Raw genomic sequence first — 25509 nt, forward strand, 5'->3', positions numbered from 1 at the left:
GAGGCAGAGAAAGGAGATAGAATATTTGAAAAAAATAATGGTTCAGAACTCTTGAAATTGAATTAAGGCAGGATATAATTATTCATTATCTTCAATGAAGATGAGTCCTAAAAATAATCATACCAAGCACTTCATTACCAACTGTCATTAAGTTGAAGAAAGTGTTAAAAGCGGCAGTAGAGAAGCTAATTATTATAGCTAAGAGATTGTAAGAATATCAGCATAGGGGCCAGAGCGTTATCTCAGCAGTAGGATGTTGCCTTGCACACAGCAGATCCAGGACAGACCAGGTTCGATCCCTGGCATCCCATATGGTCCCCCTAACCAGGAGCGATTTCAGAGCACATAGCCAGAAGTAACCCCTGAGCATCATCGGGAGTGCACCACCAAATAAAATCTTTGGAAACCAGAGAATCACCACACTCAAAATGGATAAAGTAGAAAAAAAACCTATCTATCTAAAAAATTGTTATTCAAAAATAAAAGATGAAATAATTCACAAATAAACATAATCTGATGTAATTTTTGACCATTAAATCTAATCTGTGAATAGTTCTCAAGATAATTCTATAAGATGAATTCAAGAATTATAAACAGTAATTCAAAGCTGTTTGAGAAAGTTACCACCTCAATCACCATAAGTGGGAAAGTCTCAAAACTATTATCACTAATCAATAATATTATTAATAATAATAATATTTCACTTATAGATAAATGAAAAGAATTTGCAGGATTAGAAATATCTACAAAAGTCAATTGTACAAAATGGATTTAGCAAGAACTTAACTAACAACTTAGATGATGTTTAAATTTTTTTTTGAGCATGTGAAAGCTAACTTAATCACTTTATGGTCAAAATATAGGAACTGCATCCAACCCTCTAATCAAAATTTAACAAGAAGACTTCATGAAAAGAATTGGTAAAATAGCAGGTGTGCTAGTTTTGTAGACTGACCCTGGAATTCACACTTAAATTTGTTTTTCTTAGAAAACAAATCATTGCAACTAAAACACCAATGTAATTAACAGGTGACAAACCACCTATTTTTTTTCGTGGCAGGGAGGGGGAGAATACACATAATAAAGGCACATGAGTTTTCTATAAAAATGCAGAGACTATAAAAGAAAAGCAGTAGCAAAAATTCCAATAGGTTATTGAAATATTTATGATAATCAAATTGATATTGAGTACAGGTGCTTAAATGATTTAAAGTGATAGTAATAGTAGACTGGACAATAATGTTTCTCTAAAACCTAATCCAGTGGCCAGCATTTGGTGAATAAAAAGCAATAAATTAATGGTTTCTGTCACATATACAAACGGAATAACAAAAGACACGATAGTGATAAGACTGAAAAAGAGATGAATTTTAATTTTCCTCTTAAAATATTCAATATTTATTTTTTATGCTCATTAGTATATCCATCATGAATAGTTCTAGTTATCCTTTGCAGCTTGGGCTTACTCCTAAGCATATTCTTATTCTCTCTCTTATACTCTTTCTAAAATAAAATGGCCTTTTGTGCCATTTCAAAGAATCATAGGCCAAATTAATCAGAATGCCTTTCTAATACTGATAATTAGACACCCCTACAAATCTGCAGTAAATTGGTAGAATGTCAAGCTCCTTAGGTTTTAGTTGTTAAAAGAAAACCTTGCCAGAAGAATGTACAGATTTTTTTCACATGATTTTTATTTAACATGGACATTCACAGCTTTTTCTTACCTTGAAAATATAATTGAGATCAACTAAATAAATATATGTATTAAATGTCTTATTCTTGTGCTCTAAATGATTATGTTACACATTTTTCAAATGTAGATGAGAAACGGTAGATGAGAAAAATAATTGTAATGCCAAATATTGAGCATAGTACACAGCATTCTGAAATAATGCATAACACTTCATTTCAGATGAATATGTGTGAAAAAATATGTGAACAGATTCAGGAAATCCCTCCTTTATCTTCATCACTATATGTTATCCTGGTCATTTTGCTATATAAAAGAGTATAGCAGGAGATCAGTTACTAGGTTTTTTTGTTGTTACTATTTGTTTTGACTGCCATTATTTTGCTATATATCTCTGTAAGAAATAGATACTGAAGCAGGGGTTAGATCAAATGAAGAGCTACTCACTTAGATAGACATTGTGGAAATGTAAATAGACTATAATAGATTTATATATGTATGTGTATATATTCTAGAATGGCCATAAAAACATTGGGGCAGGAATGAGTAAAATGGAGAGCAAGTTATTTGAGTGTTGAGATTTTGTCAGTCACAACATAACCTTTTATAACTAAAAATATGTCATTCATACAAGTGGATAATTCCACTTCTATTTTGGCATTGGTGGAAGAATAGAATGGCATATTATTCACATAACACAGTGTCTGTTGTATATAAAATGCTCAGTTTATTTTTAAAAATGACTGCTGCTTCTGGGAAAAGTTAATTTTACCTTATAGTAACATGGCCAGAGACTGTCAAAAGCAAACATAAAGGCACCAGATTCAGTTTTTGTTCACAAGTGTCTTATGAGTGGAGGGTCCATTTTAGTCAACAATATGTTCTTGCAAGGAAATCAGATATTGAAGTGATTAAAAAATTGATCATAACTGCTCTTGGGTTTCATAATTTAAAAACATTTTTACAAAGCCTGTGATTAATTATCCCATTTAAATTTTTTTATTCTCAATACTGTTGTTATAATTATAATTTCATGGGGTATCTTGGGAGTTACACTTGCATAGATTAAACTATGCAGAAAAAGTTAAATTTTATAGCTGGTCAAGAACTGAATGCAAATAAAAAGGTAAGAAGACAGTGAAACATAGTTCATGGTCCTTAAAAGCCCTCTTACTGTGGTTAGTTACTTTCTAATGAATGAAAGTAACACATTGAATGCCCACCTCTGAACAAAACCTAAATTATCAATTTAGGTATGAAAAAGTGACATTAAATGAAATGAAACTTTTTACCTTCACTACTTTTCACAGGGTCATTTGTTGATTAAATTATCTCCTGTGCTTGCTGCTTGTCTTACTACATCAATCACCCATGAATTTAAATTAGAAGCATTTTGAAAATATAATTAGTAAGTCATCCCATGTATCTGTTGAGTTGTAAATTTGTATTTTATAGTACCTCCACTATAGTGTGAACTTTTGAATAATTCATTTCTGACATGAAATAGGCAAATTACAAATATCTAGCAGGTTGTAATTTGGGATAATGATTCTTTAAAGGATGAAGAATAATAGTTAAACTGTGGCTTTGGTCATGCATGGTTATTTGTAATTACTATCAGTGGTTTCTCTAGATCAATGTGATCTCTGATAAGTATTCAAGCACCTGTTGAACTATGCTATATAATACATAAACTAAGCAATTCATTTTTCAAGTCGATGACATTTTCGTCAAATAGTGGTTTTTAAAAGAAGCTTTAAAGTTAGGCTTATTATTCTTCAGTTTGGCATAGTTTTCTGCCGCCTTCCCTTTCTTTTCTTCTCTTCCTCTTCTTCCATCATTATTATCACTTAATACCGGTGGGTACTTTTATACAAGCTATTCAGTGTGGTATTTCTCAAAGTGTGGATGCAGCAATTTCACTTGGCTTAAGCACACAATGTGGGAACCAGCTTCCAGATACCTGAATGAGTAGATTAGAGGTAGTCCCTTTGGCATTGAGGGCACTTTGAGAAGCACTTCACTTAGGCCCTTTGTTTTCTTATCTATTTGCTTGTCTACTTGATCTAATTCTAACACATCCAAAGCTCTAGTAGTTTTACTTATGGTTTCACTGTATCCCAGGTTGATTCAACATTCTATCCAGTTTTGTGGCTATTGACTCCGTAAATAAATTGCCAGTTCTAGTCATTTCGATGAGTACAATCTATCTGCTATGATACACCCCCAATTAGAAATCTTTAGGGCTACTCAGTTTGGAACTTAGTAACTGAAACTCCACACAGATTGTTTTAATCATGAAGCATTCCATTTTCATGAGGAACTTACTTGCATGGTGTCTTAGTTTTCTATGATTACTATAACCACCAAATGATGGCTTAATCAACAGGCATTTATTTCTCTCTGTTCTGGAGATGGAGAAGGCTAAAATCAATATTCCAGAAGAGATGGATTTTTTCATCATAACCCTCTTAATTTGAATATGGATAGTTATGTGGAGCTGGGAGGAGAAATTGCTGCCTGCTATCTGCTTAGACACTAATCCTATCATCTATTCTCATGATTTTACCTGAACTAATCACTCTCCAAAGGCCTCACCCAGGAAAGGCATCAAAATGGGGGTTGTTGCTTGTATATAGTAGTTTGAAGGGGCACAGTCATTCAAAGATAACATATGACCTTAAACTCTTGACAAATAAATTGTACCCAAGAGAACAAATATTAACTTATAGTAACTATACATTGCAGAAATTTGTACACCATTATTTATGCAATAAAATATGACTCTAGAGGGTCAAAGAAAAATCCCATGCCTGCAACTGAGATGCTGTGAGAACACATTCCATTATGCAAACAATCTCAATGGGTCTCACACCTATGGTTTAGCACCAGCCCAACTTCGTGTGCATATTTCTTGTCACTTCCCACCTCCCAGTTTGTTTTATCACTTTACTAAGTTACACAACAAATAACATGCCAGCTTCCCTCTTTTGACTTTTCTAATAAAGTATATTTTATTGCAGTAGCATTGCAATTTGTTTTTAATTCCTATTGGTCTTCTTGTTATGGTCACTTTCCTCAGCAACTAACTTCTATATCTGTCTACAAAGATCTAGCACTTCCAGGTCTAAAATTAATATTTTTATTTTTGGAAGCCTGTACTTTGAATTCTCTTTTTCATGGAGCCCTTAGAATGTTGTCCTGCTTAGGGTATTTACCGAAGTGTATTGTACTAACCTGCTCATTGTACTTTGTCTTGTATATATCAGCATTTTATTTACATATATATATTATATATATATATATATATATAAAATATATATAGTGGTCTGACTGTAAGTTCGTAAAAGGAGGGACCTGTCTTATTCATCTTTAAAACTAAGACATTAAGAAATTGTTAAGAAATTGTTTATTGATGCTTTGGAGTTGGTCATTCTCCCCCTAGCCCTACCTAACCTCTGGAAACCATTGGTAATTTTACTGTAATTACACAATGTCATATATTTGGAATCATAGAATTTCTAGTATTTTCAGACTGACTCTTTTACTTTATGCATTTTAGTTTCCTTTAAATACTTTGTGATATGATAGCTCATGTATTTTTGACATAAAATTATAGCTTATCTTCTGTATGTGTGAAAGTTTAATCATTCACCTATGGAAGGACATCTTCGTTGTTTCTAATTTTTAGCAGTCATAAAGTTATTGTAAATATTGTGCACACTGATTTGTATGGAGATACATATTTATCTCCTGTGGGTAAATAGTCAAAAATATGATTGTTGGAAGCTATAGTGAGATTTTTGTCTAGATATGTAAGAAAATAACAACCTTGAAAAGTGCCATTTTGACTTCTTAGTAGCAATTAATGGAAGTTTCTGTTGTTCCACATACTCACCAGCATTTCATATTTGCAATATTTTGATTTTACCCATGTTCTTAGTTGTATTGCGCTTTAATGATAATACTTGAATATCAGCTTTTTGGCTATACAAGTATTCTGATTAGTTAAATATATATAATAGTTATGACTATAAAATGTTTGTCACATCTAAAATGACAGTAATTCACTTTTAGAATTAAAATAGTATTCAAATTTAAGTATGGATTTAATAAGTCTATGAACTGTGATTGGATGATATATATTAAATCTTCTTACTCTGTAAACTACCTCTCCCATTTTTATCCACCCTAAAATTTATTGAGTCAGAGTAATATTTCTGTAATATTTTTTCCATTTTTTAAATTTTACTGGTGAGACACCTGAGAGATCAATATGTTTCTCCAAATTATTTTTTCCTTTAAAGCAGTAGAACTATAACATTGCTCCTGATTGACCATGAATGAGATATATCTAGCCCCTCTCCCAAAATAATTCATGGCTTCTCAATTCTCTTGGTTTAAAATGGCATAGTATTGGACTAAAATTTATTCACAGTCTTCCATATACTCTAAATAATCTCTAGGCTATTTATAATACCTAATGCAAAATAAATGCTCTCTAAATTATCATTTATTTATTAAATATCAGAAAAAATATTATATATAAAAATTCTGTATTGTCAGTCTAGTTGCAACCATAATAGTCCAAATAACATTTAATGCATTTTATTATTCCTACTGGATTGAATATACATCTTTGAAATGCAGGGTTAAGGGGCTAATGCTGCAAATTACTATTATGTCTTAATTTTATTTTGCTGTGTTGTTTTTAATTTACTGAGACAGTAGTGGTTTACAAGAGTGAGTTTCTATGTTTTAGGTCGTTTTCTCTTAGCTTCAATAGGTGCTGTGTGGCCCCAGAGAAATCCAAACTCCCTTGGAATTTCACATGTGAAAATTGTGCAAATGAGGAGCCATTATACAAGATAAGGGTACAAAATATAGGACAGTAGGACCAAAGAAAGGCAAAAGATGGGAATGGGACCACAATCAAAAGATCGAGAAATACTGTTTCATTGTTGCTGCTGCTTGCTGTTTCTCTTCTTTTCCTAAATTGACTCCCATAGCAGTATCTCTGTTTATCCTCATTCAGGATTCCTTTAATAAGTTTTTTTCACTGTTATACTCTCAATTTTCTTTTTTTCTTTTTTTAATATTTTTTATTGTGACCAACATGAATTACAAGTCTTTTATAGTAATGCTTAAGGTACATAGTGACATTGAATCAAGGATATTATTACCACCAGTGTTGTCCTCCCTCTAACCCTGTTCCCAATATCCCCCATTGCCCCCCAGACTGCTCTTTGTATAGCTTTTTGAAGATTGGGTATCAAATATGGTGTTGTTGACATTGGGTTTGGTGTTTAAGTCTAATCATTTTTTTTCCTACTCAATGTTCATATGATCGTTTGATTCTGGTACCATCCATTTTTCCCCTCAATTTATGAGGTAGAACAAGATGATTCAATTTATGTGGTTCTGTTTGAAAAAAAAAAGAAGAAAATGAAAAAAGAACAAACCAAAAACCAAAAAATAAAAAAATAAAAAACAAAACAGACAAAAATGGGAGGAGTCCATCCAGAGGTTGTAAATATCAATTTAAAAAGAAGAAAGGGAAAAAAGAAGAAAACTATAACAAAAAAGCAAAAAAAAGAATTATGTAAAGATTTTCAAAATATTGGACATATAATTAATTAAATAGCTGGACTAAATTAACCCTGGATTCCAAACATTTCAATCAAATCCCCTTTGCCTTCCAGCATTCTCTTTGCTTTGTGAAAGTAGCATGCCTATTTATAGCTGTTAAATTTTCTGCAGCAGAAAAACCTAATAGGGCATTTGCAGAATATTTTATTTTCTGTGTAATATGGTTCTAGTTTTGAAAACATATATTTACATACATCTTTAATTGTCCAAATTATTATCACTGAATAATCATATAACTTGGTAATTAAAGCATTTGGACTCTTCATTTTAACAGCTAAATAGGAATCCTGATTAGGGTACTCTCTGTGATCTGGAACAAGTTTCTGAGCCTACTTTTTAAGTCTAGCAGATGGGGTTTATATCAGCAATGACCTTATGGAGTTGCTTTGATTATTCAATAAAGAAATATGCAGTAAATTGCTAGTGCAATGTGTGAGTATAATGTAAATGCTCAATAATGTTGTAAAGTATAGGCAAGGGATGTTTTGTTAGTACAAAAGTGAAGTGATGATAAGGGATGCGGGAGTGGCCTAAAATTACATAGCTGGTTTGTATTATAATTGAGCTAAACATTAGAACATGTCTCTTGTATCAATGCTTACCCTATAACTATCCCTATGTTGTGAAAATAGAAACCACTTAAGTTTAGATTATTCAAAAAGATCAGGTGATGGTTTGATTCCCAAGTTGATGATTTACTTCCGATATTTCACAGAACCTTAAAGTCTGTTCAGTTACTCATACGTTGGCCTTATTGCTAAGTTGGCATTAGCTAGACTGAGATAATGTTTTGTTCAAGAAGCATCACACACAAATACACACATATAAAAACTAAGACTTTTCCTATACATATAAAGTAAGTTTCTTTCTGTTTCTCTGTATTTATGTGCACAGTATTCTTCATGAATTTTCTTTGAGATATCAAATTAATGTAAATAATACCCAATTTTATTTGGCTAAAAGTTACAAAATGTGGGCTTTAATGATAGAAACGCTGGTAGGGTGCTTGCCTTGCACACAGCCAACCTAAGTTTGATCCCATAAGGTCCCTGAGCAGTACTAAGAGTGATCGCTGGGCAGAGACCCAAGAGTAAGCCCTGAGCACAGATATTTGTGTCCCCAAGACCAGTAAAAATTATTCAATAGAATGGGGGAAATCTTAAGTGTGCAAAAAAGTTCTTATGTAATATGGATAAGAACACATAACTTTTATATTGCAGTGGGACCTTATACCCTGAACACTTGTCACAGTGACTTGGCTTAGGCTTCAGAAAATAGAACATTGGCCATTCAGCCCTGAACCTTGGGTCCCATCTATGGAAATAGCATGATATTCTACACCAGCACCAGAAATCAGACTTCCACCAGGGAAGTCTCTAATGCTGCCCTGGCATCGACTTGCTCCAGAGAGGGTTCATATGACAACCTGACGACTTGGTAACAACAACCTGCTTTCAGGTCAGGGTTCTCTGGACTGTCACCAAAGGTTAAATGAAATCAGAAGATGCTCCATGTCACCCTGACTTCAACCTAGGATCTGTACAAAAACCAGGATCTCTAACTATAGAAAGCTAACTGTGACAAAAGTGATTGTGAAAACCTTTTCCTGGGACCACAGAGAAAGACTTTGGGGTTAGACAACTTAGTATGCCTAGAGCCTGTATTTGATCTTATTTCTGGATACTTCATGGGCAAGATCGCCCTGTTTTTAAGCCAAAGTTTTTTCTTTTCTATTTTCCCCATATTTTGTTGTGCCTATGAAAAAAAAAAAAAACCTGCCACAAACACGCTTTTTCATTGTATTTTTTTTATCTCTTATCTTTTCAATTTGGGCTTCCGCCTTTTTCATAGAACCTTGGGACATGAATTAGTTTGTTTTACTACATATTCCACATTTTTCTATAAATCTAAAAGGAAAAGAATAAAGAAACTCTGGGGCCTAGGGGTCAAGTGGTCTCAGATGGATTGGAGGGGAAATAAATAAAAGGACAGAACTAAATTTCCAAGCCAAAGTCAATGATAATAGAATCAAAGGACCTAAACTTTAACAATCTAAACTTAAAGGGGCCTGTTATACTGGCAGGCCAGAGTCAAAGGGTAGTGATATAGGATGCACTCTGGGTTCATTGGTGGAGGGAGGTTGACACCGGTGGTGGGAAGGTCCCTTACTTATTGTATATCTGAAATTCAACTATAAAGGACTCTAGATCACAATTGTTTCAATAAAATTAAAAAGTATTTCATAAAATAATATTGCCTCTGAAGTCACTTATGATATGATGCCAATGCTGAATTAAACATATTTTAAAAATATCATCATATTCTTGATTTTGCAGTTCTCACAAGTAGGTAGTAGATATTTTTACATATTCTTTGCCACAATTCTTAGTACTTCCATTACTTTAGAAAGGATATTTGACTTTTATATGTATATCCATTTAATGATTACTCATTTGGTTAATTAACATTTAAAATCTTAAGTTGCTTAAAAGTAAGCAATTTGGTTTCTGTGGCTTCTCAATTTCATATGCATTATTAGCAACAACTGCTATTGGCTTGCAAAAGCTAAAAGTAAAAAAATGATGATAATGTTGATGTAATTTCTGACCTTTTAGAAGTCACTTTGCCCTTTGAAATTAAGTTTCCCAGAATCTATAAACATAAACTACTGAATAATATTTTCCATTTTTAACAAGAACTCTAAAAGCATCTGTGAAGTGTTACTTTTATTTTTTTGCAATAAAAATTACCAAAGCAATCTTAATTTGTATATCTGAGGCATCTTTAACATTTAAATACATATTTTACTTTAGCTTCTTTTATGCCCTCTTACTCTACATTTTTAAATACATTCTCATTTTTGCACTCTCTGACATGCATGCAAACATACGAGCCTGTGCACATATGCACACACAACATGTCATACCACAAAGCAAAATATGCAAGAAATTATGTAAAGATGACAATAATATTGAACAGGTGAAGAAAACTTCAGTCACATACTATATTCTGCTGGGTCATGTCAGAGTTAAACATTTGTTACTGGGATTTACAGGTACACATATGTGCTCACCTTGTAACACTTTGCTGACTCTGTAACTCCTTGCTAGTTCCTGGAACTTTCCAGGACTACCTGGGCTGTCTCTGGTAAATGATCGGGATGTGTGCCCTGACCCTGAGCTGTGTAAAAGAAATCATTTTCTCCCTTCGGATAAAATAATTATTACCATATCTTGTTCCCCTTGCATCGCGTCAGGCTGTGAGACAATGCTTTGTTTTACAACACGTTGCAGTTAATCTTGTATGACCTTAATTGACTTACTAGAATATAGTCTTAGGGTATAAATTTGATTGATCATTATCTTTGAATCATTTGTTAAGACTTAGGGGCCCCTGCTGTAAAGTGTATGGGACAGAGGAATAAAGCTTCTTGACCATATCTCCTATTTGGCCTCTGCAGCTCTTACTGAGGGCAGAACTCAAGTGCAACAGCATGACCTTCAATCACTACCCAGTGTGGCCCAAGTGGCCCTTGAGTACCATCAAACCTGAGTCATTATATGTTCTGGACCAGAGTACCAGCTTTCCAACACCTCTGGGGAAAGCCATGTATACATATTTATTCCAAATGATATATGGAATAGAAAAACCTTCTTATGTGTGTCTTCTTGCAATTCATGTTTCCATTGTCCACATGCTATGTTTTCATGCTCAACAGGCATTTTCTAACAAATCGGAGCAAAGGCTGTTTCCAAAGCAGTCTCAGACTTAAAAACCTGAGTATCAATGGTAGAATCAACGGATGCTACATTTTCATGAGAAATATTTGTCAGAAATAAAACAATATTACTATTGAATGCATTTAAATAAATATTTTGGCACTGTGCTACATTTCGCCACACTTTAAAGTGTGGCTTTATTATTCTTTCTTTCCAAATGAAACTTGTCTCTACTCTTTGGCCCCCACCCTTTTTGAAGTGATAAAATTTTGAAGGGAAAATTTATAAGAGCTAACTAATGATTTTGTTAATGAGCAAAATTGGGGTATTATATCTTCTATAAGAAAATGTGTTATTCAGGATAAATTATGGTATAATTAATTATTGTTCACTTATGTATTAATTACCCTAAGGGTCTTTATGCAGATATTTAATTGTTCTAAGGCAGTTGATGTTCATTTCCTTTGCAAATTCTACTTTATTGTCTAAAAGGACTAATTTCTTTGTAAAGTACTGTCAGTATCAAATCTGTAGGTTAAAAGACAGCAAACCATCAGTAGTTAGTAAGAAAAAACCATTCAGGGCTGTTATCATTTCACAGAGAAACTAGTGAAAGGAGATTATATATAAGTAGCTGTTAAATTTTTTTAAGTTTTTGTTTATAAATATAAATCCTAATTTTTAACTCTTGCATGATTTTTTTCATTTAGGACAGGCTAATATTAGATATATAAAGTTTGCTTATATATTTTATTCATCTCTGAGAAACTGTGCACGAATATTATTTTGCCAGTTTGATTTATACAATAGAAAATAGTTAAATATTTATAAAGTGCTTATTTAGCAATCTTATTTTACACTTTTGAAAGTAACTTTAATTAAAATAAAAAATAGTCCAAATGTATTGAGATTTAAATACTTAAAAGAAATATATATTCTATTTCTGTGGGGTTTGTCTCACACATTTCTTCAATTAGAATCTTTAATCCATCACATAATCTTTCTATTTTAATGTATCTAGTAGACACCATTTATGTCACTATTTCTCAGCTCTATTATTATTAATGTATTAATTGAACCAAATATTTTAAACATGTGTGTTTGAAGTTGGACCTAAGAATCTATTTAATTTTAAGATATCTTCAGTTCTGAGTAATAATATAGATATATTTTTTGTCATTGTACCTTATAAGGACAAGGTAAAATCTAAATTTATGCACTCCAGTATCAACAGAAAAATATCTCAGAATTTCAAATCTTACTTTAATTTTGTCCTACACTATCCTGTAGAATCAATGAAGCAAATGTCGTGACTAGATTTTGTTCTACTTGTTTTGCAAAAGTGATCATCACTAAGAAGAAAAGAAAATTAGTTGTATAATTTTCGATTCTGCCTGAGATCTGAATTTTACATAAAAATCACCTTTCTATTTCCAAATCAGATGATTTTCTCTAAGGTAGTTCACTAACGCTTATGAATAGCCATTACAAGGAAGTTGAGCACAATATGTGCTTTTCAGACTAAAATTCTGGCAATTTCCTGTCAGAAGTAGACTCTGCTAAGTGTGGAGACAGAGTATGAATATGGTGACACCATTTGTTCTGCCTCTCATCTTCTAAATCTATCCAAACCAAAGGACTCTGTTAAGTTGCAGAATTGGCAGTGATAAGTTATGGTCACATCACATAACTCCAGGAGTTAAAATATTTGGGGGTATTTAAGAGATTTATGTTTCATTGATAGCTCATAGGCAAAACATTTCCCCAGTTAAAGTATTTGCCCATACTTAACATTTGATTTATGAGACTTATTCTCTTTTTTTTGTTTTAGAGAATTGAGGTTAGTGTGTATGGCATGCACAATTTTTTATTGCCAAGATTTTTTGTTGCCAAGATTGAGGTTTTATTACTTCAGTGTCCAAAGCTATGATGAAATCCCGTTATTAGAGTAATGATTGTATCCTGATTACCACAAAGAGGAAAATGCCTCAGCAAATATATCATTGTTATGTTTTCTTTCCACAGTTTATTCTCCTCTATATTCTGCAGAAGTTCTTTAAGCTATGTGGCTTCATCAATCATAAGCTGTTTCATTATTTCAGAAACAGCTCGTGAGAACATTCAAATTCTTTTTATGTTACTTCCACCTCATATAGAGCATACTTTTGCAGAGATCAATTAGTGCTTTAATTAATTTTCCAGCATTTTAAATATACATAAATATTATTTATATAAAATTGTTGCCATGACAAAAGGTTCTCAATATGTGTGATCATTTAAGTTAAGCAGAACTTTTCATAAGTTGTTCTTATATTTAATATAAAATTAAGTAAAACAACAAATGTGAGGTTTTTATTATAATTTACCAGCAAAGTTTGGTAGGAGATTATCTATTTTATTCAGTCATTTACATATCTAAGAGTTTGTTTCAATACACACACCCCTACATATATATTATATTTTTGATGATATGGATGTATAGAATAAATTTATTAAGCATATAACAGTTACCCATAACAGATATACTTATATCCACACATGCATATTATATCTGTGCATTTAATCTATATTATATATAAAATTTCAAATTATGTTCATTGTTTTGTCTTGTTCAGGTTTATTGGTAGAAGAAATAGGAATTCATGAAGTATTCACAAATCTTCTATTATAATGAGAATAAGAATATTTTGCATGATATACAGTTTAAAAAGTATGACTTATTCTCAAATGCACTGCTATTGCTGCCTCTGTTGCCAAGGTAAAGACATAATCCTCTAGACAAAGACACAATCAATCAAGTCATTTCTTTGAAGTTAAAATAAATATCAGTCATTAAGCAAAGATGTTTCATTCAATATCTAAATGGCTTTAAGATTGGATTTTTTATGTAACTGTCTATTCAAGGACTCAAAGATGTTTTTTGTTTTTGAAAATTAGTTTTCATAGTGTACATGAAACCATTCTAGCCTCTTAGACAGATACCTTCTCTACTCAGCAACAAAAGCAACACATGTTAAACAGTCATATTCCCTGGTGTCGGTATTAATCCACTAATATATTTGGAATTCTCAACCTTTTCCAATAACTTGAGATAGCAATTATATAATGGATAAATAGGATGCAGTTTATTTCAAGCTGTTGACATTTTTGAAACCACTGAGGTGTTTAAATTTATTATTGTAAGTACAGACCCCTCTCATGAAATAAAGAGGTTATAAGTCAAGGTAGCTGAATAATTCCAGATTAGCATTTGTATAATACTTTCATTTTAGGTGTGTGTGACTATCTAATTTTTATTGATACCAGCCCTCTAAACTATTGTTCGTTTTCTAACTATTTGTCTCTATAATTCCTTTATCATTGCTTTACTTAAGAACAGAGAGAGTACAGCGTTAGGACAATTGCCTTGCACAAAGCCAATTCACAACAAACCTTGATTCTATCCCCAGCACCCCATATGGTCCCCCGAGCCAGGAGTGATTTCTGAGTGCATAGCCAGAAATAATCCCTGAGCGTCACCGGGTGTGGCCAAAAATTAAAAAAAAAATAAGAACAAAGAATTTGTGTAGACCAAAATATACAAATCAATGATGGCACTTTAAATGACCAAACTATTGTATAGGTTATCCACAAGATAGTTATAATAGTGTCAGTATACACTTGGTAAGAATACATAATCACATTTCTATTTTATTTTAATAATTCTAACCATGAACTAAGCTTAAGTACTGTATCAACATATAAACTAATTATTAATAGATATTATTTATCTAGTCTGTTTTAAAATGCAAACTCCTTCAAAGGTCTTTAGTTTGAAACACTATAAAACCATGAGTTTCTCTCAGCCCCAAATACACCAGCAATATAATATAGAACCATGTCATCTAACAAAGGCATACTAAAGAAGGAGGACTTTTACGTATAGAAACAAGTTTTTATCTACTAGGGATAAGAACTCATACACTTTAAAATACAGAGGTACCTCCCACCTTGAACATATGTCATGTACCCAACTGGAGATTCCAGGTGATTAGACAGTGTGTGTCCAACCCAGAACCTGATATCTCAGACATAGAACTGACATAGCTATCCACCACAGCCTCAGGAACCAATCTCCCTCTGGGACATTCCTCATACTGCTCTGACACCAAAATATGCCGGTTTTGATATGACATCCTGACAATGAGGAAATGGCAACAACTTGGTCTAAAACAGATAGTTTTACCTCACCTCCTAACATTAAGATGAAATCAGAAGACATGTCATCCTTTGATATGTACAAAAGCCAAGTTTGCTATCTACAGAAGACTGACTCTGATAATCATAGCAGGGCCAACTTGTCCTGGGACCAATAAAAAGGACCCTAGTCTACACCCTGGCCTATGATATGTACAACAACCAAGATCTCGAATTCCAGAGGTCTGACTGAAACAACTGCAACCGTGCAGATTATCAGGAAACATAATGAAAGACTCTATCCTAGGCTTCGTCCTAGGACTGGGGCTAAAACCAAGACCACCAATTAGAGAAGACTGATTAAAACAACAGTGATGGATCACGACTCTGAGAACCGTAAAGAAAAACTTCATCCTAGGCTCCATTGACCTGTGCAAATATCAAGATCTCTAGTTACAGAGGCATGATTTTATCACCCACAACAGAGGACAAAGTTCCCAGACATCACAGAAGGACCTATAGGAGAGTAAAAGAGCATGTACAAAGCCTGTAGTTATTCTCATGACAGTATATTTCAAGGGCAGAGAAACCCTGTATTTCTTAGGCCAATGGAATTCCCTTTCTAATCATCCCAATATTTACTGTGCCTATACAAGGAAAAAAAAGAGAAACACAAAAAAATGTTTTTAAGTTTGGTTATTATTGTTGTTTTTTGCTGTCTCCTTCTTTCTTTTTCTTTTGAGCTCTGTTTTATATTTTATTTCAGGACCGTGATTATTGTATGGCAGCTGTCTATATTGCTTTTGTGGTTTTTGAGTTTTTTGTTTGATTTTTTTGTACTGTTCTTAGTTTTTTCTTCCTTTTCCCTCTCTGCACTTAAAATGATAGATATAGCCTCTAGAAGGACTCTTCTTAGTTTTTTCTTGTTCGATTTTTGCCCCATTTTCTTTTATTTTCTTTCTCCTTCCTTTAAACAAAACCACACAACTTGAACCATCTTGCTCCACCTCACAAATGGAAGGGGAAATAATGGAGGGTACCAAGACCAAACAGTCACATGAAAATTACATAAAAATAAAAAAAAGGTTCAAAGTTAAGCACCAAATCCAAATCCAACGACAACAGAAGTGATACCCAATTTACAACATACTAGACACAGAGAAGAACCTATACTAGAGCCTGGGGGTTAAAAGAGGGGGATATGGGTTGCATGCTGGGAACAGGGGTGGAGGGAGGACAATATTTGTGGTGGGAATGCCCCTGATTCACTATCATTATGTACCTAAACTATTACTGTTAAAGATTTGTAATCTACTTTGATTAAAATAAAAAAACTACATGAGTTCAAATGTGTGATATTACCTGCATACTCAAGTATAAGCTGACCTGAGTATAAGCCAATCCTCCCAATTTTACCCTAAAAACTGGGAAAACTTAGTGACGCACGTATAAGCCGAGATGGAAAATGCAGCAACCACTTGTAAATTTCAAAAATAAAAATATATACCCAAAACAATTACAATACTTGAGGAATCAATAGGTTAAATGCTTTTCAATATTTATTGCTAAATAAGAGCTGTAAAGTAACAACAATAACTTTAAAGCTTTAAATAAAATGCAGAAAACCATAGCGTAACAGGTAATCAAGCCAAACCACAAAGGTTAAAATCCTTCAAAACTGGATTCCTCCTCCTCATCATCTGTATGTCCAAACAGAGCTTCAGCTGTTTCTGATGTGAAGTATCAGCATAGACAGTGTCATCATCACTGTGTTTGCAGATACCATCATCACTTCTGGTCGATCTTATACAAAGTGCAGTATATTGTAGGTTAAATACTTCAGTGGCATCCAGGTCAGTTCAAACCTACCTCTTCAGCTCAGTTGTGACTTGTGGAGTGAGCTGAAGTACCTCCCCCTCCAGCAGATGTCAGAGATGACTGAAGACTACGTGCATTTGATTAGGTGCGTGCAAACTAAATCAAATAACCTGTACGACCTGAGTATAAGCCGAAAAACTGAGCTTATATACGAGTATATACCGTAATTTTTTATGACCAGTTTTGACATTTGATATATTTTCTAGCACAGAGAGTACAAAACCTATTCTTTCACCAGAGGTCTGATCATTTAATGCTTCTTACAATCATTTTGAACCCTACAGATCTTTTTCACTCATCTATGGGTTTTAAGAAAAAGTAAAGACATTATTGGAATAATACCCAGAGACAATATTGATGAGGGCTGGAAGGACGGGCTCACAATATGAAGCTCACGACAAAGAGTGGTTATTGCACTTAGGGAAATAACTACACTAACAAATATCATGGCAATCTTAATGAGTGAGAGAAGTAGAATGCCTGTCTCGAATACAGGCAGGGGTGGGGAAGAGGGGGAGCTCATTGATGGTGGGAATGTTGCACTGGTGAAGAGGGGGGTGTTCTGTTTATGCTGAAACCCAACTACAGTTATGCTTGTAATCACAGTGCTTAAATAAAGATTTTATATATAAAAAAAGAAAATGTGTTCATATTAAATATTCAAGCCAAAGTCAATGATAATAGAATCAAGGGACCTAAACTTTAACAATCTAAACTTAAAGGGGCCAGGGAGAAAAGGTGGTGGTCTAGTATGAACTCTGGGTCCATTAGTAGAAAGAGGTTGACACCAGTGGTGGGAAGGTCTCTGATTCATTGTATGACTGAAATTCAACTGTGGAGGACGCTGTAGATGACAATTATTTCAATAAAATAAAATAAAAAAGAAAACGAAGAACAAAAAATAAATCTGTGATATTGTTTTTTATGACCTATTTTGGCATTTGATATATTTTCCAGCACAGAGTGACAGTAGAAAAACTTATTCTTTCACCAGTGGTTTGATCATTTAATGCTTCTTAAAATCATTTTGAACCCTAGAAATCTTTTACAAGTTGGGGGGCAGATATAGCAAACACGGATGGTATATTACGAAACTTTCAAGTCTGAAACATGATCTGTTAAAGCATTAATCCAAAATTCTTTTTTATATAACAAAAATTCAAAGAAGTTAAGAAATGTATTTCAGTCACCCAAGTATTTATGGCAAAGCCAGACTGAGCTTGGATTATACAAACTTAGCAAAATCTTGAAATAGAGCAAGCATTATAGCAGCATCTGATAATTCAGCAAAATTATCCAGAAAATAGAAATGTAGAAGCTGAAAATTTTATATACTTAAGGAATTATTTATAGAAAAGTACTGTATGACTTTTAGTAGTAAATGATCAAACTCTAATCATTGCATTCTAGTAAAACTTTTACTAGGGTGTATGATTATCATTGCCTTCCTTAAACTTAATAGTATAAGACAGACTAACCCAGTTAAGAAAACTAAACAACTGCCATTAATAATCCTTGAATACTAATGTCCTGACTGTATTCTCTTGGATAAAGGCCAAGATATGGATCAAGGGAACAAAACACTTGGTGAATTTTCTAGTAATTCTTGCCAAAGTTTTTCACTGGCTTGCCTGACCTGAAGCCTTCATAGTTTATACAGCTGTATCCAACTAGCTAATAACATACCATAAAATAATACTTTTTATACTCATGGTTTATTGTATATACATATCTAGACATATAAATAAGGAAATGTGGAAGCGATATAGGAAAATTAGTCAATCGAAATCAGTGTTATTACTGAGAACAGCTAAAATTCCATTAAGGGGTCCTAGAAAAATCTGTCTCTGAGTTAATTCTTCTTGAGGGCCATGGGATCTTCGTATATTATTTATTTAGTCTATTTTAAAATGAATAATCCTTCAAAGGTCTCTATTTTGAAATATTATAAAACCATGAGTTTTTAGTCAATCATTGACTGACTTATGAAAGCTTAAAGTTCTCTTTTAAATTTAGTTGTGGGCCACATCAAGTGTTACACAGAGCGACTCCAATATTGGTTTTCTGGAAGACCATTTGGATCCCAGGCTTCTGTATGCAAAGTATGTGCCCTAATCATTTGATGCTTCAAAAAATTTGAAAAGGAAAGGTTAATTTAGAAAAATAAAACATTTTTGAACTCACAGAATGATTTTTGCTACCTGAGGTATAGATACTTACTTTAAGCATATCTAAAATCAAAGTTGTCATCTGTATCATTACTAGCTCTTAATGAACTCAATTACTTGTACTGGCTACAGTGAGCAAATTGTGCTGTTTCGATTGGGAAATTCTGTCATACAATATGAATATTATGATTTTTACATTCTATTTCAATTGCAGTTAAGTGATATTCTATTCATCATTTTCTTGACACCTTACAAAACAATTAAATCCAGCACTTAGTTCCAGAAATTGTACCATAGGATAAACAAGTGAACTGAACTATAAAAGATACTGTACTATAGAAAATTTAGAGATAATTTTATCACCCAGAAGTTTTGTTCTTTTCTTGGGACAAGGTTATAGACATCAGAAGCGACCTTTGTTAGCCTTGCCTGCTCATGATACATGTCTCTCAGAGGGGGTCATCTGTGTTTGCTCTCTTCAACAGGAGCTTATACATACCTATTTGCTATGATGTTTACCTAGATCTTGATTTCCTCATCAAAGTTCACAGTTTGGACATGTCTAGTTACTTTGACCCAATATGACTGGTTGAGTACTTCTTAATCATTTGCTATGCATTTCATTTGTTGAAATTAAAATTGCTACTAGTTAATCAGGAAAACTGATCCACAAGCCAGACATTAAATTTGTCCTGTTTGTTTTCTCTCTCAAACATTATAAAAATCCATTTTCTCATTTGCCTTCTGAAATTACATTCAATGTGTCAGCTAATTTTTTAACCAAAAGATTATAACTTCAGTGATGTTAGTATGTTTTCTTCAACAGTTATTTTAAAATATGTGCTGTTAGACCACTGAGCCTAATATTATTGTATAATTTTAAATTAAATCTACTTATTATTCATCCAGGTGGTGCCAAAAGAGTTTTACCTCATTTCCTAAAATCTCCCCCCCTACAAATCTTAAATACTTCCTGAGGTAAAGTATAAAATAAAGAGGTTAACTAAAATTCAATTTTAATTGACAAAGAGCTCAAAATTTTAATTGAGATGATGTTAACTGAATGAGGAATCAATTTGATTTTTGACTTGGATCCTGGAAGGTGAAAGATCTATTGTTGTCTTAACTAAGTCTATTCTTCCAGGACTGGCTGGAAGCCCAATTTCACAGGTGCCCTCAGGTGCGTTCTTTGTCTTCATTAACTGCCTTTGTTACAAATTCTATTCATTCAACAGCTTGTCCTACAAAAATTGTCAGGAGTAAAGAACTAGACTTACACTGAGTTTTTAGTCATAAAAAAATTTGTTTGGTACAAAAACTCACGTAGTAATTCATCTTCCGAATCTTTTCTATAAATACAAAATAGCACCTTGAAATTGCTCTTGAAGTAATTTCAAATGTGGATCCTTATGAATGGTATGTAAGTTTCTTGCAAGCAAAAACTTTATTTGGCTTTAACTATATAAAAGTTCCAAATTTCTCATCTACCACCTCCTTTTCTGTGAAAATAAAAATTCAGTGCCTCCCTGGAAATCTAAAGCAAGCAAGCTGACTTTGTACCTGAGGTTACTACTAACTGTCCCATTGTTTGTTCCAGCACTCCCCAGAGGGCAGAATTGCTCACTGAGGGAGCATTGCCCTAACATTAAATGGAAAGAAATCTAGTGTCTTTGTAAGTGATTTTATTTATTTTAGATTTTTACTATAAATATAAACATGACCATACTTGAATTAATATAATTATAATAATGTCTAAATTCAGTTGTTTTACTTATAATTATCATGTACTTCTAATTTAAAAAATGTAGTGGATAAGTTTCTTTAAAATATCACAAGTTACATGTTACTATTGCAGTTATTTATAGTAGAAACACTGTAGGATCGATAGCACAGAGAAAATGGTTATTGACATACCTACTAAGATAAAGTCTACTTAAAAATCCAAAATGTAGGATCCTAAATTAGACATTAACACGTTTGCCATATAGTTACAATAAGGAACCAGTATTAAATTATCTAATTTTCTTCTCCCTTGAGAATTATTATCCACGGGAAGGTGGCGCTAAAGGTAAGGTGTCTGCCTTACAAGCGCTAGCCAAGAACGGACAGCGGTTCGATCCCCCGGCGTCCCATATGGTCCCCCCAAGCCAGGGGCGATTTCTGAGCACATTAGCCAGGAGTAACCCCTGAGCGTCAAATGGGTGTGGCCCAAAATAAAACAAAAAAAAAGAGAATTATTATCCAAAATGTCTAGTAGTCCTGATAGTATCTGCTGTACTCTGAATAAATGTGTGTATGATATATATGGATATATACATATATCCATACACCTTTGGAGTCGCACTCAACTGTGCTCAAAGATGACTATATTCTCAGGGATCACTGGTGGTGGGGCTTCAGGAATCATAAGGAGGGTCTAGGATAGACCCCAGTTTGGCCACATGAAAGGCATGTGTCTTAATGTACTATTTCCCCTTCCCAAGGAATGTTACATTTTAACCATGTCTTTACCCACTCCCCATACTATAGAATAAAAATCATGTTGGGAAGGTTTAGGAGTCACCCAGACTTAACATGCTCAATTTCCTAATTGCCAATGTATATTTTATTAAATTTATAGTCACATCCTCTGGGAACATACCTAGTTGAAAGTCATCACTCAGGAAAATTCAAAGATATGATGTTTAGATAAAGGAATTATAATCACTCATATATACTCTAGTCCACATACAATTTTTACTGTGGTTTTAAATCATAGTCGTGTGCTATTAAAACTTACTTGACATAGGGGCCGGGCGGTGGCGCTGGAGGTAAGGTGCCTGCCTTGCCTGCGCTAGCCTAGGACGGACCGCGGTTCGATCCCCCGGCGTCCCATATGGTCCCCCAAGAAGCCGGGAGCAACTTCTGAGCGCATAGCCAGGAGTAACCCCTGAGCGTCACAGGGTGTGGCCCAAAAACAAAAAAACAAAAAAACAAAAAAAACAAAAACAAAAAAAACAAAAAAAAAACTTACTTGACATTGTTTCCAGAATTGGAAAGAAACCAAATATAAAAGTCTAATATTGGGGTCAAATTGAGTTGATCACATATGCCAAAATAAAGAGTGGTGTTCTTGGAAAGTGGATTTGGGCATTAATTTTGTTATTATAGATGACAGTATTTGTGTATGACCTCAAAAATTGATGACTGAAATGGGAAAAAGATTCTTGGAGCTGCAGTAAAACTGAGAAGCCAGCCTGTCGGCTGTGATAATTTGGTCTATGTTTAAATAATCAAATTGTGAATGTGTGAAAGGGAGAGTAACCCTTATTAATAAGAGAAAATGACAGGGATGCCTATGCATGACTATATATTTGATGGCTGATTGGTGATGCAGTCTGAAGGGATGAAGTTTAAATGAGCTGAGTTTAATTGAGAAAGTAAAAGGCACTTTACTGGGAAAATGATTGAAAGCAAGCAAAACACCTTACTTGCTTACCTTTCATTTAGTACCTTGAAGTAACATTGTATTATAGCTATAGATATTTTTCCCCAGGGATACATCCTTAAAATTTTTATCCTATGTATATTCTGCATTAAGATCACTCTTCACATCCAATCAAACACTCTAAAATAATTGAACAAAGTTATTCAATGGTTAAAAATATAAGAAAAAAATTATATCTTAGAGATAATTATAAATACCAGTGTTTAAATATGGGTGCTGAGTGCCAATAACTAGCAGTTTATAGTAAATCAAACCAAGAACAACTACATTTCTGGTGTTAAAGAGGAAAAATATGTTCGTGTAAGAAATATAAGTAATTGTTATCATAGGGATACTATGTATAAGTATGTTAGTAGGATCATATCTGGGGTACATATCTAGGGTATTATTTTTGGATGATATAGCACAAATGGATACAAATGGATGCAAAATCATATTAACAAACTGCATTATCTTGTGCAAATGACTTTATTTCACTATGCCTCTGGTTCATCTTCTAAGTATTATACCAGTAGTGCTTGTCTAACAGGATTATACCCAGGTTAAATTAGATAATATACATGAAGAGTTTGGAACAATGCATGGTGTACTACATGCATGCTAAAGGTTAGCTATCATTGTAGCGATATTAAATTGTTTTTTTCTTTTGGTCTCCCAAGTGGTACTAAGAACATTCTGAGTTTCTACAGGAAAATCTTGACCAACTGGGTCAGCTATTTAATGCAAGAGTCTGAGGATGATGTGATGGTCCACAAATGCAGATTACCAGGGGTACTGGAGGCTATCAAGGATACCTGTCACTATGCTCAAGGGGCCATATGGTTATGGGAGAATAACTGGTGCAAAATCACACCAAGCTGTAAAATTATTCCATGCACTGTATTTCCAATCCCAGGTGAATGGGTCTGAAGCAGGTAGCCATGAAGAATTAATAAATTAAGCCAGTCAGGAGAGAATCATGGTCATTTTGCTTCTCATCTTGTGGTCTCTGCAGGACAAGCCAGATTGACCTTTCTTTTTTTTATTGTGGGCAAAATGAAATACAAATCTTTCACAGTAATATTTAAAACACATAGTAGTAATGAATGAGGGGCGTTCCCACCATCAGTTGTGTCCTCCCCCCACCCCTGTTCCCAGCATGCATTCCACTTCTTCCTCCTCTACCCCACTCAGTGCTAGTGCAACTGTTCCCCCCATGTACAGCTTCATGTAGATTGGGTATCATTTCTGTTGTTGAACCAGTACCAATTCATCCTGGCAGGTGAGGGTTGAGTGAGATCCAAGTAGGCTTTTAATAACAAAGAGATAGGTAAAAAAGAAGAGGAAATTGTGGGGAAGCATTTGTTTTGGAAATGAGCTAACAAACTGGGATCTGGCACATGGTAGGTATATGTCAAAACATTGCAGTGTATCCCACACCCTGTTAAATTGCATTTTAAAGAAAAATAACTTTCCTATTAGGTTATTTTGAAGATCTAAAACATAGTCATAAAGGTAATATGTTTATATTCTTTATAAAAGAAAAAATGTATTATATTTGCCATAATAAATTGTAGTAGGAGAAATATAATCTATAAAGCAGTAAGAGCAAAACATATGGTCCCTTGACTTTAATTTTATATGCTGACCCCATACCTTTTGACTATTTTGCATGTGCCAGTTGATTCCCTTTGCTGTTAACAATGCAATTTGAAATTGATTTTTGAAAACATTTTTGTTCTCCACACTAAAGGAATCATGGATATTTATATTTTACCTGATTATAGGAAAACAACAGAAAAGACACCTTACACTCCACAATCAATTTTGAATTCCTGGAAAATTATTCTGATGTCCAATTACCTTAAGAATACCTTATTCATCAACTAGGTTTCATTAATTCTTATTAGGAAATATACACATTTAATTTAATAGTAGTATTTAGCAGTATTACAATCTCTGATTTGTGTTTGTGGAAAAAATAACCTCAAAATGATTATTAATAGAACCTCGTAAAACTGGACACACATTCTTTAAGAAATCTGTTTTTGGGTTCCAGATTGGGAAGGGCTCTTACCTTGCATATATAACTTGGGTTTAAACTCTAGCACCATCTCTGGTCACTCACACACTGCCAGGTGTTATCCTTAAGCACAGAGCTAGTAAAAATACCTGAACATGGCTGGTGTGATAAAAACCTCTACCAAAACCTATTTTTCTAATGTTCTTTCATATAAAATATGTCTATATTTTAAGACACTTTGGAGCCTTGACAAACACATATAAAATCGCGCTTTATTTTTCATTTCTTAAAAAGACATTAAAATGTCTGCTTTACAGATTTCCCATCAGAGTTTTCACTAACACATCTTGAAATAGTTTTAGAATGCCTCTTTTAAGAAGGTGGCAATCTAGGATCCCCAAAGTTTATCTATTGTAATTACTTTAATTAAAATTATAATTGTAGTTGGTTAAATCAGTAATGTAGCTATATTTCCCTGTTACTAACATAGCCATTTTTCAATTGGTAAGTTGAGGTGTGGTTATGTCTTTTTCCTAAATTTCAATTTACATGACATTTCTATTTTTCACAAACTCTCCTCTATTAGTAGTGTCTGCCTACAAATTGCAGCATAGTGTACAAAACTTTTGACAGATAATGGCTAAGTGCATTATATAAAGATGCATTATTTACCAGATCAAAGGTCAGTGAGTTCCCAATTTAATATGCCAAGGGTCAGTCAGACTGTCCAGAAATGT

Source organism: Suncus etruscus, chromosome X (genome assembly GCF_024139225.1).
Source record: "Suncus etruscus isolate mSunEtr1 chromosome X, mSunEtr1.pri.cur, whole genome shotgun sequence".
Classification (NCBI taxonomy): Eukaryota; Metazoa; Chordata; class Mammalia; order Eulipotyphla; family Soricidae; genus Suncus; species Suncus etruscus.